The 19,145-nt window shown below is 46.4% G+C and overlaps 1 protein-coding gene across 5 annotated transcripts in view; it reads left to right on the top strand.

Annotated features, from left to right (window-relative positions):
- Positions 1-19,145, top strand: part of RAB9A (RAB9A, member RAS oncogene family) — a 48,138-nt gene that overhangs the window by 17,555 nt on the left and 11,438 nt on the right. For 3 of the 5 annotated variants that reach the window (XM_029929435.1, XM_029929436.1, XM_029929438.1), the window contains exon 1: positions 9,858-10,042. The exons of 1 other annotated variant lie outside the window; for it this stretch is intronic. The gene's annotated coding sequence lies outside the window, so the exon portion shown is untranslated. Of the gene's footprint in view, positions 1-9,857; positions 10,043-19,145 lie in introns of those variants that run through there. One more of the 5 variants, XM_029929437.1, reaches the window with a different exon arrangement.

Genomic DNA, 19,145 nt, shown 5'->3' on the forward strand with positions numbered 1-19,145 from the left:
TCCAAAAAAAAAAAAAAAAGAATTGTGTGGCTCACTACAGTCTGGCTGTTCCTCACACAATTCCACTCTCTCTAGGCTGAGAGATTTCACACTGAGCTCATCCTGTGAACTTTCTCCATCGCAGGCCTCCTCTGTTTTATCACTGCCTCGTGTTATTTGTGGGCATATTTTTTTCCCTTTAACTGTCCATTAAATTCCTATGCACACCTGAGTGATGTTTGTATCCCTCAAAGCCCCAAGATTAACTCTGGGTGCGGTCGATGGCTTAATTTAATTTTATAAAATAGGTTTTTACTTAGAGTTGAATTTCAATGAGTTCATATGTGTCTCTGTTCTACATCCCACCCCACACTTCGGAAGGACCACATCTAAACTTTAATAAACTGGATCAAATGTTACTATTGTTAGTGTTTCCAACCTAATCTCCAAAAGAAAAAATATATTCAAAATAAATTTATTTCATTCACGTTATGGCATTTGAAACTGACCAGATTAATAAAACAAAGCCCTGAGTCATAAGAGCTGTGTTAGGTTGTATTATTGCTCAAGAATTTGATGACCTTCCCAGGGAGACAATTCTAGAATGCCATACCACTGAGATCAGATTTGCCACGTGACTTGCAGCGCCCCTCCCTTTAGCAGGATTCTATAGCCTACTGCGTGGCATCCTTTGGCCAAGGACATATGGGTGGAAATGATGCGCATCACTTCCAGATAGAAGCGTTAAGGGCCAGCAGCTGTAGTATTTTGGTCTCTTTTCTCTCAGCCAGGGGCTTCTCCTTTAGCTCAGGTTCATCAGCTTGGGTCCAGAGGGAGCATGACCTAGAATAAGCCACCGAGAGTTGGTGGGGGTGGGGAAGGCCATCTTTTCTTATCACAGTGTGGCTAAGCCTAAGCTGATCGATACACAAGTCTAAAGATAGGTATAGTTCCAATTACCTGAATTTATATTACAAATTGCAGTAAATTTGTACTGGATGATCTGTAAGATACATCCTAACTTGGTACTACTCAGAGTTTGTACAGTTGGCCCTTGAACAACACAGATTTGAATGCCTCAGGTCCATATATATATGGATATTAAATATATACACACACATACATACATTTATTGTATGACTTTATTATAGGAATACAGTATATAATACATATACAAAATATGTGTTAGTTGGCTGTTTATACTCTTGGTGAGGCCTCCACTCAACGGTAGGCTGCTGTTAGTAGTTAAGTTTGGGGGAAGTCAAAAGTTATATACAGATTTTTGACTGCATGGGAGTCAGTGTTCCTAACCCCTACGTTGTTCAAGTATCAACTTCAGCTTCAAATAAAGACATGGACTCCTTCTAACTTAGAAAAGGAATTTCTCAGGGAGGTCTGGAGTAGTTCTTAGAGGCAAAGCTGGAGTATTGAGTTGGGATAGTGGACAGGAACAATGAGAAGCCACATGAGTGGCCTGATTAAGGTGCTGTCATGCTAGGCAGCAGGCACTGCCACTGGCATCCTCACCGCTGGCGCCACCTGTGGTCACTAGATACTGGAGGCCACCACTACCCATGCCAGAATGAACTTTGAACTCTTCCAGCATCTCTGTGTTCCTTGCCTAAGAGTCAGATCTTCAAAGAGAGTATCCGATTGGCCAGTCTTGGGTCTCATGCCTGTATCCTTGTTGCCAGGGTTCTGGAAGAGCAAGTATCTAAGTATCTGGCCTTTAGAGCTTCTATAATGAAATAGAACAAAATAGTTGGCCCAGTCGCGTGAGCGTTCAGCCTCAGCTCAGGTCATGATCTCACGGTTTGTGAGTTCCAGCCCTGCCTCGGGCTCTGTGCAGACACGCTCAGAGCCTGGAGCCTGCTTTGGATTCTGTGGCTTTCTCTCTCTCTGCTCCTCCCCTGCTTGCGCTCTGTTTCTCTCTCTCTCTCTCTCTCTCTCTCTCTCTCTCTCTCTCTCTCTCTCTCTCTCTCTCAAATAAAATAAAACATTTTTAAAACTTTAAAAAAAATAGTTGGCTCTCTAACAGAAGGGTCTTCAGGTGCTAGGCAAAACGCTTCCTCCCCAATCCCCCAAAACTCTCAGAAGATAAGAAAACTTGACAACTCCGAATTTGTGTTTTTTTAGTAAGTCACGCTTCCCTTTATGCGGGTATAACATAAGCAGTGTAGTATAAATGACTATATTGTAACTGAATATTGAATGTTATTTAATTTTAATTGATTTATATGTCAATGTAAGTAACCCCATGTAGCTAGTGGCTATTCTTCTAGGCGAGATAGTTCTGGTCTTATCAGACACCACGCCTACTTATCTCCACTAAGATCTGCACTTTTTCTGTTCTATTTCCTTTTTTAAAAATATATCTTTAGGGGCACGTGGGTAGCTCAGTTGGTTGAGAGTCTGGCTTCTGCTCAGGTCATGATCTCACAGTTCGTGGGTTCACGCCCTGCATCAGGCTCTGTGCTGACAGCTCAGAGCCTAGAGCCTGCTTCAGATTCTGTGTCTGCCTCTCCCTCTGCCCCTCCCCTGCTCACACTGTTTCTCTCTGTCTCTCAAAAATAAATTAAAACATTAAAAATTTTAAAATATATATATATCTTTAAATTTTATTTATTTATTTTGAGAGAGAGACAGAGCAAGCAGGGGAGCAGAGAGAGAGGGAGAGAGAAAATCCCAGGCAGGCTCTGCACTGTCAGTATAAAACCCAATGCAGGGCTCAAGCTTACAAACTGTGAGATCATGACCTGAGCCAAAACTGAGTCGGATGCTAAACCAATGGAGCCCCCCCACCACTTCCTGCCAGGCGCCCCTGTTATATTTATTTCTAAATGTTTTCTAATTTTGCTATTGAAATTGGTATCTGTTTTGATTTATATTTCTGGGATTGGTTGGTTGTATAAATGGAATTTATTTTTGAACATTTTTTTAATTTTTTGTTAAATTTTTTATTTATTTTTGAGAGAGAGAGAGAGAGAGAGAGAGACAGCTTGAGCAGGGGAGGGCTAGAGGGAGGGGAGACACAGAATCTGAAGACAGGCTCCAGGCTCTGAGCTATCTGTCAGCACAGAGCTCGATGCGGGGCTCAAACCCACAAACTGTGAGATCATAACGTGAGCTGATGTCAGACCATCAACCGACTGAGCCACCCAGGCGCCCCTGAAGATTTTTAATCTAGTCACTGTCTTGGTCCCTTTGAGCTGCTGTTACAAAATGCCATCGAGGGGCGCCTGGGTGGCTCAGTCGGTTAAGTGCATCCAACTTCAGCTCAGGTCATGATCTGGCAGTCTGTGGGTTCGAGCCCCGTGTAGGACTGTGTGCTGACAGCTAGAGCCTGGAGCCTGCCTCGGAATCTCTGACTCTCTTTCTGCCCCTCTCCTGCTTGTACTCTGTCTGTTTCTCTCTCTCTCTCTCTCTCTCTCTCTCTCAAAAATAAATAAACATTTTAAAAAATGCCATTAAACAGTTGGCTTACAAACCACAGACATTGATTTCTCACAGTTCTAGAGGCTGGAGATCCAAGATCTGCCAGCAGACTTGGTGTCTGTTGAGAGCCCACGTTCAGGTTCATGGATGCCCTATTTTCACAGTGGCCTCGAGATGGCGGAAGGGATGAGGGCGCTCTGTGAGGTCTCTTTTATAAGGACACTGATATCCTCATGAAGGCTCCAGCCTTACCCAGTCACCTCCCAAAGGCCCCACCTCCTGATGCCATTACATTGGGGATTAGGATTTCAACCTACGGATTTTGAGAGTACACAAACATCTAGTCTGCAGCAGGCTGCCTGCCTTATTAACCTCTTTGATAAGTTTTTTTATAGAGTCCTTTTGAATTCCCAAGCATATTGTCTGTGTTTAGTACAGTTGTCTGTTTGGATGCCATACAAAGTACTTCTAAAGGTTGCTTGAAGTTGCTTCATTAGAAAAATTTCTGGGGCGCCTGAGTGGCTCAGTGGGTTCAGCATCCAACCCTTGATTTCTACACAGGTCATGATCTCACGGTTGTGAGATCAAGCCCTTCCTCGTACTGGGCATGGAGCCTGCTTAAGATTCTCTCTTCCTCTCCCTTTGCCCCTCACCCCCCTCAAAAATTTTTTTTAAAAATCTACTTATTGCTTATAAAAGTACTATAACATGGAATTCAAAATTTAAATAAAAATTACCCGGAATCCTGCTGCCCCAGTGATCAACTATTTTGAGTTTTGTTGTTGCCTCATTCTTTTTTTTTTTTTTTAAATACTCATATGCAGAAACACCCATAAACACACTCACACATACAAATATATTTTTTATATAATGTAGCCATGGTGTGCCTGGAATTTCCCTTCTACTGCCTTTAAAGGCAAAGTTCATTTATGACTCACGTTCATCAGGCAATTGGCATAGGGATCAGATTCCCCCCTACATTCCAGAATCATAACGCCTCTTCCCTTCTACCATCTGTAATTACCTGAGTTAAGCTATGTTTAGAACGTGGTAGAGAAAGAAGATCCCTTTTAAAATGCACTTAATATTTTTTTAAGAGAATACATTAGAGCTAGAGAAACAACTATAATTTCAGGCTTTCCATCCATTATGACGATTTTCTAATAGTTTGCATCTTTTCTTTATTTAGAATTTTATTGAGTGCTACTGTGTGCTAGGTTCTTAACCATCTGCTGTTCTCTCCACTGGTGCCACCTGTCCACACCCTTCCCACTGCTGTCTGCTTGTCTTGAGGGCTCAGCACACGTCACCTCACCTCGTTCATGCCTTCTCTGATCCCATCCCCCTGCCTTCCCAATGGCCGCACCTTGTTTATTTCCTTCAAGGCCCTTAATCCAATTTGTAACTGCACAGTCGCTGAGTTACTTATTGAATGTCTCCTTCGCTCTTCTGAGCTCTCCAAAGGCAGGGACTGAATCTATTTTCTTCACCAAGGTAAGGTCATAATGTCAACACAGCTGGGAGACAGGAGCGAAAATGCAGGGAATGCTTGGGGACACCTCCTGAGTTCTTCCTACATCTTGGGGGCTCTTGATTCCCAAGCAGCCATTCCACACGAACCACTGTACAGAGCTCATGGGACCCATGAAAGAATACATGTTCTATCATGGTTGTGCATCAGACTTTCCATTTGATCGCTTCATTCTGAAGATCTCAAACTCTGAAAGTTTCTCACTAACGATCTACAGGTTAAGCACGATGCTACTATTTGTTGTTGTTTTTTTTTTTGACTTAGTATTCCTTTCTAAGCTAAGCAGTGAAGAAACCAGATTTCTTGTATTTTCTCATATTGAAATTTTATCTGACTTGAGGATCAGGATAAAAAGTTTGCATTACTATCAGAAACATGCTGAATTTAGTTTCTAGGCAGATTGGAAGGATGTGACATTGGTTTGAATATTGAAAATGTATATATTATGTAAATATATGAATATAAATATATATGTATAAATAAATATTAGATAAATCTTTCAATATTTATTGAACTTATATAAGAAATGTTTCCTCCATCAAAATGGGACTTTTCCTTCATATAATATTTGATAATAATTTTTTTCACTTATTGTATGTTGTTGCTTATTTTTACTCTGACTTTACTTTAAAGCCAAAAAGGGGCACCTGGGTGGCTCAGTCGGTTAAACGTCTGACTTCGGCTCAGGTCATGATCTCAGTTTGTGGGTTCGAGCCCTGTGTCAGGCTCTGTACTGACAGCTAGCTCAGAGCCTGGAGACTGCTTGGGATTCTGTGTCTCCCTCTCTCTGACCCTCCCCCTGCTCACACTGTCTCTTTCTCTCTCTCTCTCAAAAATAAATAAAAACATTTAAAAAAATTTTACTTTAAAGCCAAATATAATGGATTTAAAATTACTTTTTATGCTTTTCTCTCTTCTTAGTACAGTTATACAAGTACATGTATGTAATATTGAGAACAAATCTCTTATTTTGGTTATGGTTTAGGGAAAATATAAAATTTCTGCTTATTTAAATATGTCATTTAATGGTCGTATTGCCTACCACCAAGTTCTGTGTTTTTCCTTGCATGTGAAAAGTTTGGTCAATTTAATTATACCAATATTTATGAAACCCAAGTCTGGGAACCACTTACCTGTAGCTTTTCATCAGAGACACCAGAGAGGATTTTTCAGACTCCAGCTGGAAATAGGGTATTAACTCCCAGTGTTCACAGTAATAAGTAGATGTCATTTAATGAAAGAAATCATTAACACTTAGCAGCCATGACCTCTTTTTCCTCCACGAGTGACACAATGGATGTTGGCAGAATAGAAAGACAAAAATCTTAATTAGATGGAGTGAGTCAAATGAGGTCAACTTTTAAATGTTTTTCATCAGTAAACACATTCATGGAACAAGAGAATTAGAGGCCACATATCTAACGTGTGTTGGCTTGCCAACCACACAATGTCACAACAAAAATCTCCTGAACTTGGCCTTCAAGGAAAGATCTTTAGACCCACCCTACTCTTGCACCGTCAAATCAATTAGGTAAAGAAGTGAATTGTGGGAGAGACCAGAATATGAGTATTCTTTTTTAATGTTTACTTATTTTTTGAGAGAGAGAGAGACCCTGTGCACGGGAGTGGGTGGAGGGCAGACAGACAGGGGGACAGAGCAGAGGATCTGATGTGGGCTCTGTGAAGCAGCAAGCCCCATGAGGGTCTCAAACTCCTGAGATCAGGACCTGAGCCAAAGTCAGGTGCTTACCTGACTGAGCCACCCTGGTGCCCCAGAATATATGAATATTCTTAAGTGTCAGCTGTCCAGTGTCTAAGTGCCAGAGTCCAGCTCCAGCAGGTCCAGGGGTCCCCAAAGGATGGACTGTGTCCGCACGAGAGAGTGACGAGAGAGCCACAGGTTTCTTTCTTGATCAGCAGACAGGCGTCTCTGCTCTGTCTGCTTTGGTGTCTCTTTTTATTGGTCAAGCGATAACATGACATCAGAAAAGAGAATTTTTTACAGTGACTAATTCTTTGTGATAAGATGCTTTAATCATCGAAAGCGCACAGAAACAAGTTTTACAGAAGTATTTTTATAGGACCATCCCCTTCATTTTTGGCATCAGTCCCCCAGATTAAGAAAGTAACAAACCTATCTTATTTTGTATGGGCTGGTTTTTTGCCAATAATTATGACTTTGTTTTTTAATTAACAAGTTACAACCAAATCATGTAATGTACTTCCAGTGAAGTCAAGTAAATTTTATAACCAAGAATATAACAGGATGTTTTTAGTAGAAAACAGGATAACATACATATTATTTAAGTTAGGAATGCTAAGATTAAAACATAGATTAGGTTGTATATAGATAGGCTAGGAGTTATTTTGTTTTGCTCATTAACTACAAGAGAAACAATGTTTGTTAACAAGTTGCTTGAGCAGGCCCTTTCTTTGACGCAGGCACAATGGGGGCCCTGTGTGCGTTGGCCTTGCACCTGGGTTTCCCACCTTCTTATCCATCCTCATAACTGAAGTCAGTACAAGGGACGATATTTGTAGAATGTAGACCTTGGGAAGGGACTACATTCTGTCCTTGTTTTTTTATTTCTAATCTCCAATTTAGGCTCCTTTTCTCCGGGCCAGACTTAAATACAATTCTTGTGTTTTTAACCCCTTCAAGTCTATGTTTTGGGTCTTCAAGGCTCATTAGAAGAGCCTTTTGTCAAACATTTATAGTGTTCTGATCTAAAATCTCTTATGCATGGACAGGAAAATGTGTTTCTTATGGGGTAACTATGTGGGGAATATCAGTCTGATTTGGAACGTTGTCAGGCCTAATTAATGACAACAGGCTTATTTTCAACATGAGCAGCTGTAGTAGAAGGAGATGCCAGTTTCGCTTCATGGCAGGAGCTGTGCAAATGTCTGCCATTACCTCTCTGTGACGGCGTCATCCAGCGAGGCCGACGCGGCTCCCAGCATCCAAGTTAATAGTTATCTCAGAAAAAGTAACTCATTTTCTTCAGGTGCTGACTATAAGCTACACTCTGATGTCTGTATGCCTCGCTTACATTTTGGAACAGCCTAAGAGTCACTTGTAGAACCTTCTTAGAACCCTTTAAAAAATAAAGGCTTCCTTTATTTAAAAAAAAATGTTTATCGATTTATTTTTTTGAGAGAGAACAAGCTGGAGAGGGGCAGGTAGAGAGAAATGCCAAGCAGGCTCTGTGCTGTCAGCGTCAAGCCAGACATGGGGCTCAAACTCACAAACTGTGGAGATCATGCAGGAGTCGGACGTTAAACTGAGCCACACGGAGTCTAACTTTAAATCGAGATATAATACTTCCTTAGGAGCACTTGTTAACAGCTGGCGGGTATTAACAGTTGCAGAGATAAAGTGCACCATCGCTCCCTATGATTACGATAGACAGTTTTCAGGCATTTTCTTAGTTCCACTTTAGTTCAATGTACATGACACGAGTATTTTTTTCTTGGGGAAAACCAATTCTAAAGTTCTTACATGTTTTATTGTGTAGGTGGTTTTTTTTTAAAGAAGGTCCTCAGGTTAAAAAAAAATTTTTTTATAAGGTTCATCTATTTTTGAGAGAGACAGAGACAGAGCACAAGTTGGGGAGGGGGAGAGAGAGAGGGACACAGAGACTCAAAAGCAGGCTCCAGGCCCTGAGCTGTCAGCACAGAGCTTGACGCGGGGCTTGAACTCTCCAACCTTGAGATCATGGCCTAAGCTGCAGTGGGACACTCAACCAACTGAGCCACCCAGGTGCACCTATTTTGTAGCTTTAATTATTTTGTGTTTAAAATAAGATAATGACTATCTCTTTCCCCTGCCTACCTCACTTTGTATTTTATAAACCTTTACTCATATTTCCTTGGAGAAATATTGTGCATGGATAAAAGATTAAAATTTTTTTTTTATTTGAGACAGAGAGCACGCTAGCAGTGGAGAAGGGTAGAAGAAGAGGGAGAGGGAGAGGGGGGAGAGGGGGAAGAGAGGGAGAGACAGAGAATCTTAAGTAGGCCCCATGCTCAGCATGGAGCTCAATCCCAGGACCCTGGGAACATGACCTGAGCTGAAATCAAGAGTTGGATACTCAACCAACGGAGCCACCCAGGCGCCCCAAATAGATATTTTTAATAAAAGAAAAATTCATTTAAGCTCAAACTAGAACTCAGTCTTTATTGCATCTTCACAGGTATTCTAAAATTGTGTTTTATTCTTGGGAAAAATTCTCCTAAACATACTTTTTCTACTTCTGAACAAAAAGATTGTATCAGACCCTTTACCTGAAAAGGACTCCCTAAAAAGCCTGAGGTTATTTAATGGTTGTGGGCCCAACAAATCATAAAAGTGAGATCCTTCTCTTGCGATACAAATTATATCTACGCCACGAAACCTATTGAGAGGTCACTAAAAGTCCGCCCCTGTCCCCAGGGACACGTATCATTAAGAGCGATGCACTCAACTCCACATATAAAGTGAGGAACTGAGAAGAGCGTTTCCAAAACAGCCTTTCCCCACCACTCCTTTATATTTAGAGCGCAGAGAGGCAGGAGTTTAACAAGATTACGGAGCAGTTTTAAATTTAACGTCAACAATGCCTGTTACGCCACAATATCACAGCTGTTTCCATTTTCCATCTACCCGTTTGCATACTAGGTTTCCTCGGGTCATCACAAAAGCCCGATTGTGCCGATGCGACCTGTTTATTTCCACGTCAGTAAACGTCTAAAGCTAATTCTGATTTCGTGCCCTCTCGCTGGAGCGCAGCTGAGGACACGAGGAGCGGCCGGCCCCGGGGGCCGGGGGACCACGATTTAGCCACAGGACGAGCGCGCGGGGAGCGGACGGGGGAGAAGGTGACGGCGGGGCGTCCGGCGGCCCCGAGGCCCCGCCTCTCCGGGCCCCGAGGCCCCGCCTCCCCAGGTCCCGCCCCGGCCCGCCGCCATGTTGTTCCCTTGGCGCTGGACGTAGGCAGCCGGAGTTGGACCCGGGCAGCGCCGCCGCCTCCTGCGCGCCCGTCCCCGACTTTCCCTCCTCGTTGCCCCCGGACGCGCGGGCCGGGATCTCCCGGGCGTCCTCTGCGCGGCCACGAGGTGAGCGGAGCGCGGACGCCCCTCGGGGCTGGGCGGGGGCTGGGCGGGGGCCGGGGCGGGGGGCCACGGCGACAGGGTCCGAGTGGAGGTGGGTGGGGAGCCTTGCGCCCAGAGTGCGCCCTGGCCCTCGGGCAGCTGGGGCGCGCGGGCTGAGCGGAGCCGCGGGGTTGTCGTCGGTCCCGGGACGGGGACGGCCTTTTTTTTTTTTTGGCCTCCTGGCTCTTACCGACTGACGCAGGAGCAAAGACGAGTTCCTACACCCACACGACGCGGGGAGAGGGACACACGGAGAGACGCCCAGACATCTGGAAGACACACGGGGACACACGCACACCCGGGGAAAGCGCGATCCACGGACACCCGGGACACACACAGACCCAAACAGCCAGGGAGAGAGACACGTACACACGTACCCGGGCGGGCGGGGGGCAGAGAGGCGCACACACAACCCGTGGGGAAGCGCAAACACCCGGGGGAAAAAGAGATCCACAAACACTCGGGACACACACAGACCCAGCCAGGGAGAGAGACGCGTACACACCTACCCCGGGGGGGGGGGGAGGCGCACACACAACCCGTGGGGAAACACGCGAGCGCGCGCGGAGAAATACGCCCAGTCCCCCGGGGACGCACGCATAACGCCACTCTTTGCCTCGACCCTTCGGGGACACCCATCCACACACCGCAGGCCACGCCAACCAAACCGAACCCACCCCCCGAAGGATTAATGGAGACGAAGCCAAGGCCCTCGCACAGTTTGAATTGGTGACCACTGCCGTGCCGCCTTGGCGATCCTTTGCCAGGGTGTTAGGACCACTGGGCGAGGGGGTTGGGATGTTTATAAAGCCAGTCCTAGGGGCTGGAGGCAGTTTGGGGCGGTATCTGATGGCGACTCGAAGCTAAGGTTTCACAAGCCCGTTCCTTTCTTCCATCTGAGTACGTTAAGAGGCAAGATGAGCATTTAAAGCGCTGGCCAAACCGTAGTGGTGGTTTTAGTCGTCCTTTTGTTATTGTTTTTCTTTTTAAGTGACGATACATCCCGTGACCGCGGTTCTTTTGAGGAATGAATTTTCTGCTAGTTTCCAAAATGTCATGTGACCACGGGCTTTTTTCATAATGTTTCAGCGACCTGAGAAAAATCAGTAGAATTTGATTGCTTTTTTCCCCCTCAAAGGAAAGAAAATGTTTTTACACGTTTGTCTTTCTGTCTCTGGCCTCGTTGGGATGGAAAATTTCTAAGTTGGCTGTGATCTCAAAACCTGTTCGGTGGAGCCAGACTGTAGAGATGAAGGAAACGGAGAACTGTTGGGTCAGGGACTTTTAAGAAGGGTGTGCGTAGTTTCTCTTTCAGAAGCTTGTGTTGAAATGATCATCCCTCCTTGTCTGTAAGGCTCCGTGTCTTCTGTAGATTTCCAGAGCTAAGACAGTGGTGTGAGGTCGCTGCTTTCAGTATCTCTGTGCAGACACTGTAGCAGATTCCTCTTGCTTTATACCCAAAACTTTGTGGTTTGCTGGCTTATTTTGGAGAGTGTTCCGATTTGAGGATGTTTTTGGTTCGTCCTTTGTGAGGTTAGAGAGAGTAGACCAAAGAAGACTCAGGAGAACGTGATTGGCCTCAGCTCTCTTGGAAGTTGAGGACATACTTAGTTGCTGTTCCTCTTTTTTCTTCCTCTCTTGTCTTTTCCGTCTCCTTCTATCCCTGCCATTTCTTCTGCGGGGAGCTCCAGTACAATGGGGGTCCCAAGCCAAGTTCCTTTGGTTCTAGAAGTTGATTGTTAGCCTCCCTTCATTTCTTGCTGTTTCTCAGGCAATCACTCTGGCACTGGGTGTTATGTGCGTATAAATTGTGTTCACACTTAATTTCATGGAATTCTCCCAACATTTCTGTGGCGCTAGCCTCATTTTACTGATGGGGAATTTGCTGGGGGCATAGGAAGGTTAGGTCTGTTTCCCGGGTCATATAGGTAGCGAGAGGGCAGGGTCAGGATTCAGAGCAAGCCTCCATGAGTTCTAACCTGGGGGGACATTTGACTGTGCCTGCAGGCATTTGTGGTTCCCCCCTGAGAGGGAGAGCAGCCGGCAGCCAGTGGGTAGAGGCCCGGATGCTGCCCAGCGTCCTACAGCGTGCAGCACAGCCCTCGGCGGCACGTGGTCTGGCCCCAAATGTCACTTCTGCCGGGGGTGAGAACACCTGTTTTCCAGCAGTCTGTGCTCCTCCGGACTCACGTGTCAGCGCCTCTGTCATTCTTCTAGTGCACTGTCATCTTCCTGTTGAGGAGACCTCCTCACCGTTATGAGAGCAGTGGGGAAACTTTGAGAACTTGGAAAGATTTTTCCCTTGACTAAGAGCCACAGTTATTCATTTGAAAGATGGAGTGAGCAAATAATTTCTTTTTTAATAATTTTTTTTAGTGTTTGTTTATTTTGAGAAAGAGAGAGATGGAGAGAGAATGAGCAGGGGAGGGGCAGTGAGAGGGAGACACAGAATCCAAAGCAGGCTCTAGGCCCAGAGCTGTCAGCACAGAGCCTGAAGTGGGGCTCAAACCCACTAACCATGAGATCATGACCTGAGCCAAAGTCAGACACTTAACCGACTGAGCCACCCGGGTGCCCCCACTATTTTTTAAGTTTTCTTTCTTTCTTTTTTTTCAGTTTATTTTTGTAAGAGAAATAGAGAGCGAGCAGGGGAGGGGCAGAGAGAGAGGGAGAGAGAATTCCAAGTCATCATGGAGCCCACTGTGGGGCTTGACTCACAAACCTTAGCTGGAACCAAGAGTTGGATGCTTAACCGACTAAGCCACCCAGGCGACTCAGCCCCCCCCCCTTTTTTTTTTTTAAATGATTACTTATTTATTTTGCAAGAGATAGCTCACCAGTGCGGCAGGGGTGGGGCAGGAAGAGAGAATCTGAGGCAGGTCGATGTTCTATCTCACCCGAGGCTCTATCTCACTTCCGAGAGACCACAACGTGAGCTGTTATCAAGAGTCAGACGCTTAACTGACTGTGCCACCCCTGTGCCCTGTGAGCAAATAATTTCTGATAACAGAATCTTTTCTTTTTAAGGCAACAGAACCATTTCTCTTGAGAAATGGTTCAGAACTGTTGAAATAGACTGAGGGTTTGGTTTCTGTATTTCTGCAGTTAGCCGTGAACTGTCTGTTTGTTGGCAGTTTGTGGGGCACTGATATGAAGATGCTGGTGATAGGAAGAGCTGTATGCAGCCCCCAACTCAGCGAAGCTTACAGTCTAATCACAGGCGTCAGAGCGGATGCTGACTTGGTTCTAGAACAAAATTAATTGCCTGGGCTCCTCAGGGTCAGGGGCTGGGTATTATTAAAAACAAAGTAGCTACACACCCACAGGTGGGTACCCGTAGGGCATTTGTCGTGGGCGGATGTATGTGAAATGAGGAAGAGTTGCTGTGTTTTGATAGCTTTTTTAGGTTGACCACGTGTGAATATTTGCAAGAATCAAATCGAGAAGCCGTTCTTGTTGAGCATAAAATATTGCCTTAGATTTAGCCTCGGCAGACAATAGTTACACACACATTTTGATCATTGAAATCAAGAAATACGTGATGAAATTTTTACAAACGGCTTTTGCATCGTTTTCTTTCTGGTGCCGTCCAGCCATTTTCACCATATGCGTCCAAGACTGGGTCGTGCAGTATAGGCACCCCTTCATTTTGGCGGTGGATGCAACTATTAGGTGAACTTTGGGGGTAAGTGATTGAGGGGAGGAGTCAAATAGGTTGGGCTCTGTTTTTTGGAATCCCCAGGAGAGTGTTACTCGCGAGGTCGGGTCTGTAGGTATCTTCTGTGCGCGGCTTTGCCTCAGACTCCTGCCGGCAAGCAGCGTGCTATTTGTTCATGAATTCGGTTCTCTGCCTCCGAACAGGAGCCTCCTCCAGTGACTGGGTGCAGGGGGTGCTGCATTGTACCCCTCTAAGTGATGGCTATCATACGGGCTCTAACAACAAAGGGGTCTGCGCTCTTTCCTGACTGCAGGGGTCGTATTCTGGGGAGGGTCCAGAGGAATTGGGGCAGGAGGGGCGTCCACTGGCTTTCGACGAGCCTGGCTCGCCCTGGGGTTGGCTTGTTGCTCTGCCCACGCCAGATCACCAGATTTCTTTCGTTGTCAAATGAGATGGTTGTGCTTTATAATCTCTGTGAGATTATAGGACGCTCAGTGGAGACATCAGATTATTGGCTTCCAGGCAGTTGGCTTCAGGCAGTTTGCTAGTTAAGCAGCAGGAGGAAATAAGGCAAGTCCAAGTGCGCATGTGCTTGAGGACTGCGTCTCACTTGGAAGCTAGCGAGGTCATAAATTGGTTAGTCAAAACCAAGGGCCCGGAAAACAGGGCTTGTGACTAAGTAGGTCATCAAGAGAGAACATTTATTCGGGATTTGGGGGTGGGGTGTGAAGTCATAAAATGTATGCCTCTGGGAGTTGGAAAGCTCTGTTGCAAACGGAAGGTCAGGATACCTGAGGGCGAGAGGGGGGCCCGGGCCTGGCCGTGTAAGTGGGCGGAGGAGGCCTGACTGCGTCCTGTTGGGAGAGGGGAGGCCGGAGGGAGGCCCAGAGAGATCGCTGTTTCCCACAGTGAACTTTGATAGTACATATGTTGTGAACGGGCTCTGGGTATGTCCGCATTCTGTACTCTTCTATTACTATTGTTGATTTGTGACTGTGGTGGGCCCAGGGTTTAGAATGCTGTTGCTTTGGGGCGCCTGGGTGGCTCATTTGGCTAACTGTCCAACTTTGGCTCAGGTCATGGTCTCACGGTTCGTGGGCTTGAGCCCTGTGTCACCTCTGTGCTGACAGCCCAGAGCCTGCAGCCTGCTTCCGATTCTGTATCTCCCTCTCTCTCTGCTCCTCTCCCAATCGCACTCTGTCTCTCTTGCTCTCAAAAATAAATAAAAACATAAAAAAAGTTTTAGAGTGCTGTTGTTTGTCACAAACTTAGAGAGGACAGCCAGAAGTAAAGGAACATCAGGAGAGTGGCCGCACGAGAAAGGTGGCTTTGCGTTTTGAAAAAAACAGAGAAGTGAAGCAGGCTGTCGAGGCTCCACATCCTGGCCTCACCGAAGCCAGCTCGTTTCAGGGTGGTGAGTCTGGACACAGACTCCACTTTCATCTACGGCCCGAGGCCTGATGAGTCCACGCTATTGTTTGGCCGGGGTTGGGGAAACTGCGTGCGGAACCGCTTGCCGTGTTCATCCTGTGGCCACATTCATCATGCACGCGTGAAGGCCCACCAGCAGTTCGGCGAAAAACCCCATGCCCGTGACCCGGAGTGCTCGTGGAGTGGACCTGGTCCGCGGGTGCAGAGTCCAAGGTGGTTTTCAGAACGTGGTTTTCAGAAGAGTGGTTGCATCATCAGTGCCAGAGAAGCCTGAAAAGAGCCTTAGAGATTTCGCTTCCGAGACCATAGAACAGCTTCCAAAGAAAGAGTCCGACCTCGAGGGGCTGCCGCGTGCGAACAGGCGACTGCTGTGGTCCGTGCCGTTTCACCCGCGTGTGTTTCGTCGGTGCTGTGATGGGATGGACATGCCTGCAAATAAATACCTACGCGGTTTAGCTGGAAGTCAGAACAGAGCAGCGGAAGAACTGCTTGAGGACCACACGTTGGTAAAGGCAGAACATTCTCTGGAATGAGTTCTAGTATTCTCTCTCTCGTTTTATAATTTTTTAATGTCTCTTTTTGAGAGAGACAGCACAAGTGGGGGGAGGGGTTGAGAGCAAGGGAGACACAGAATCCCAGGCAGGCTCCAGGCTCTGAACTGTCAGTGCAGAGCCCAATGTGGGGCTCGAACCCACAAAACATGAGATCATGACCAGATCCACCCAGGTGCCCCTGAGTTCCAGTATTCTTATATAAACTTTCATAAATGATTGTTTTGGAGCAAACAGCTACCACCCTCATATCCTGTTCCACATTAATATTTGAGCAGTACTTAATTTTTATCACAGCAGCCCTGGAAAACCCAGCTTTGCAAAGATAGCAGTGTCCTCTACGGGAATCTGATGTGGAAACCGTGAACACCATTGGGCACTGGTTTGTGTGGTGCTTTATAGGCACCTAGCTCCTCTGTGGTTCCCTCAGATGTTGAAAAGAGCCAGCCCTGGGGCGCCGCGGTGGCTCAGTTGGTTAAGCATCTGACTTCCGCTCAGGTCATGATTTTGGGGTCTATGGGTTCGAGCCCTGCGTCGGGCTCTGCTGACAGCTCAGAGCCTGGAGCCTGCCTCGGATTCTGTGTCTCCCTCTCTCTCTCTGCCCCTCCCATGCACATGCTCTGTCTCTCTCTGTCTCTCAATAATAAAAATGTTAAAAAATTTTTGAAACAGAGCCTGCCCTGCCCCGTCACCTATGCAGACTGCCCCTTGACCCTCCCTCCCTTGTCGTCCGTCCATCTTCATCCCCGTGGTCCCTTGGACGCGCTGCTCTAGTGATGGAGGGAGCCGCCAGGTGCGGAGTGGGTGGCTGTGGGGTCTGCGGCCTTTCAGGAGAAAGCCTGTGCTTCCAGCCCAGCTGGCCTGTCTCCCTACGTGTCTAGAGGCGCCGGTGCACGGGCCGGTGCCTCTGGGAGTCTGCCCTGGGAACGGCTTTCTCGTCGCTGGATGCTTCTCCCGGAGCTGGGGTTCCACATCTCTTCAGTGTGTCATTTACTGGAACATTTGCTTCCATCTCAACTTCATGGCTCTCATCTGCAGTTGTTCCCTCTTGTCCTTTTGAGTTTGTATGATTTTTAGACGTTTTCTGTCATTTGGTGGCAGTGAGGGAAACACGTAGTTGACCTGCCCTGTTCAGTTAGACTGGGGGAGGTTGCTTAATCTTTGTTTAACTTGTGTTTATTGATACATAGAACAATGATACAAAAAAAATCAACTTGCAGGTGACTTGAAGGTGCTGTCTGCCAGGTCCCTAATAGATATTCAGTAAATAGTGGCAGCTAATGATATTATGGTCATGGCATTTGTTGTTTGAGCAAACAAGACCAGGGCAGGAGGGAGGAGGGAAGTAGACACGTTCTTGTGTGGGCGAATGGATAAGACAAGAGAAGGCGATTTTCGCAATGGGGAAATGATTAGCTTGGTTTTGTATTTGTTGAATTTGAACTGCCCTCAGGTACCAGATGAACATATCATAAAAGGTGTTGCCGGGGAGGGGGAGGGGGAGGGTGGATGTGGACTGGGTTTTCTATCCCGGGAAGAAGGTTTGGGAAGAGATAAAGGCTTCAACCTTGCCACTTGTCCGCTTCGTAAGAGCTTGCTGGGAGAGGGAGCCATCTCAGTTGCAGAAAGCTAAGGGGAGTTTTATGGACCATTAAATAGGAAGTATTTTCAAGGTCACTGCCAGGCTGTTTAGACCTCCTAGAGGCAGTCTTGGAGTCCTGGTTAACACTTGCGGGTCCCACCTGTGCCTCCAGCTGGAGGTGTGATACTTCCTAAGACCCTTTCCCAGTTGGGCCTCTGTTCCCTTACTTGTTTCAAACAAATGTCTTGAGTATATCCCGACATGTGGCTACATCGTTGAGAATTCACGGTTTACTAGGGCTTCCTGTGGGAACACTGGCCAACCATGACGGTGTGTTCTAGAAGCGTACACAGCCAGTTCCTAAGAGAAGCACTTTTCTCTGTGCTTTAGGGCTGCGTGTACTTTAGGGCGTTTAGAGGAGGACTGAGAAGCCCTTGGTCTAGCATGTAGGAGGTCTCCGGTCACTTCTGCCAACGCTCGTGGGGATGGAGGAGTTGGGAGCCTGTGTGGGGGGAGCGGAGTACAAGGGTGATCAGGCATGGGGGTGAAACAGGCAGCGATGGCAGAATAAGTTTGGGCTTCGGAAGCTTCAATACCTTGGTTGGGGCAAACTGAGGCCCTGTCGATGGAGAAGTGGGATGAAGTGAACTTTCCCGAAAGCCACCTGCAGTGCTCTTCTATTTCTTCTCCTTTTGACCTGGTAACAAGTCCCCCGCAGAAGGGGAGCCTCTGTCTAGCTGGGCCTGTGTGCTCCACACACGGCTGTCCTCTTGAAACCCTTGTTGGGAAATCCCCCACTCCTCTTGCTCAACTTCTTAACAGCCAAGGTAACTTTGCTGTGGGTTCACGTCTGGTAGGCGGCGTTCGCCCACTGACTCTTCCCTGGGGTTCTAGAAAGGCAAGCTGTCCGGACCTTACCTTGTCCTGCTCCAAATGAAAGACCCCGGGGTCTTCCCTGACTCAAGGAGACAGGATCAGTGTTCTTTGAAGTTACAGCAGATCATTGCGGGGCCCGTTTAATGTGTGTTTTGCTGCCTTAATGCATTTTTCTAACTTGCATATTTAAGTTTATGTCTTTCACAATGCAGTCTCCTTCCTGAAATACCTAGCCAGAATTTCCAGTATTTCTATCTTGTGACCTTTATCCATTTCTTTGTCTTTGAATTCTGCCCCTCACAGTGCAACCTTCAACTATCCCTACTTTTTTCTTTCCTCTTAAGCGTTTTAAGTGCCTTTCACAGGTAAATGTCTTATTACAGGTACATCTATGTGTGTTCCTTTTTAAGGACCTCATTAAACAGAACAGAGAACAAAACAGTGTCCTCGCTTCCAGGATTAGCAGTTTCCCATGAGTAAATCTGTTCACTGAACTGTCACAGTTCATGGTCAAAGTGTAATATTATAAAGTCTCACAGGTGAGGGGGAGCATGGGGAAATAGCGATGCCAAGTAAAGATGAAAGTCTGGAGGGTATTATGAGTTACACAAATGGATCACACGTCATATACAAATGATGGAGGGGCGCCTGGCCGGCTCAGTCAGTAGAGCATGTGACTCTTGATCTCAGGGTTGTGAGTTTGAGCCCTACACTGAGGGTACAGTTGATCTTAAAACATAAAGTATCTATATATGTATGTGTGTACTTACAGATAGATATACATATATAGATATATAGATAGATAGGTAGATACACACACACACACACATACACACAAATAATCTGGAACTGTATTGATCGTTCAAGGTCCCTTTAAGAATCAGCTGAAACCCCTTGTACTCTTTCTGGAGAAAAGCTGAAGCACAGGCTCCCACCCATCCAGCCATCCCTGTTTCCACGTGTCGTTCT

Source organism: Suricata suricatta, chromosome X (genome assembly GCF_006229205.1).
Source record: "Suricata suricatta isolate VVHF042 chromosome X, meerkat_22Aug2017_6uvM2_HiC, whole genome shotgun sequence".
Taxonomy (NCBI): Eukaryota; Metazoa; Chordata; class Mammalia; order Carnivora; family Herpestidae; genus Suricata; species Suricata suricatta.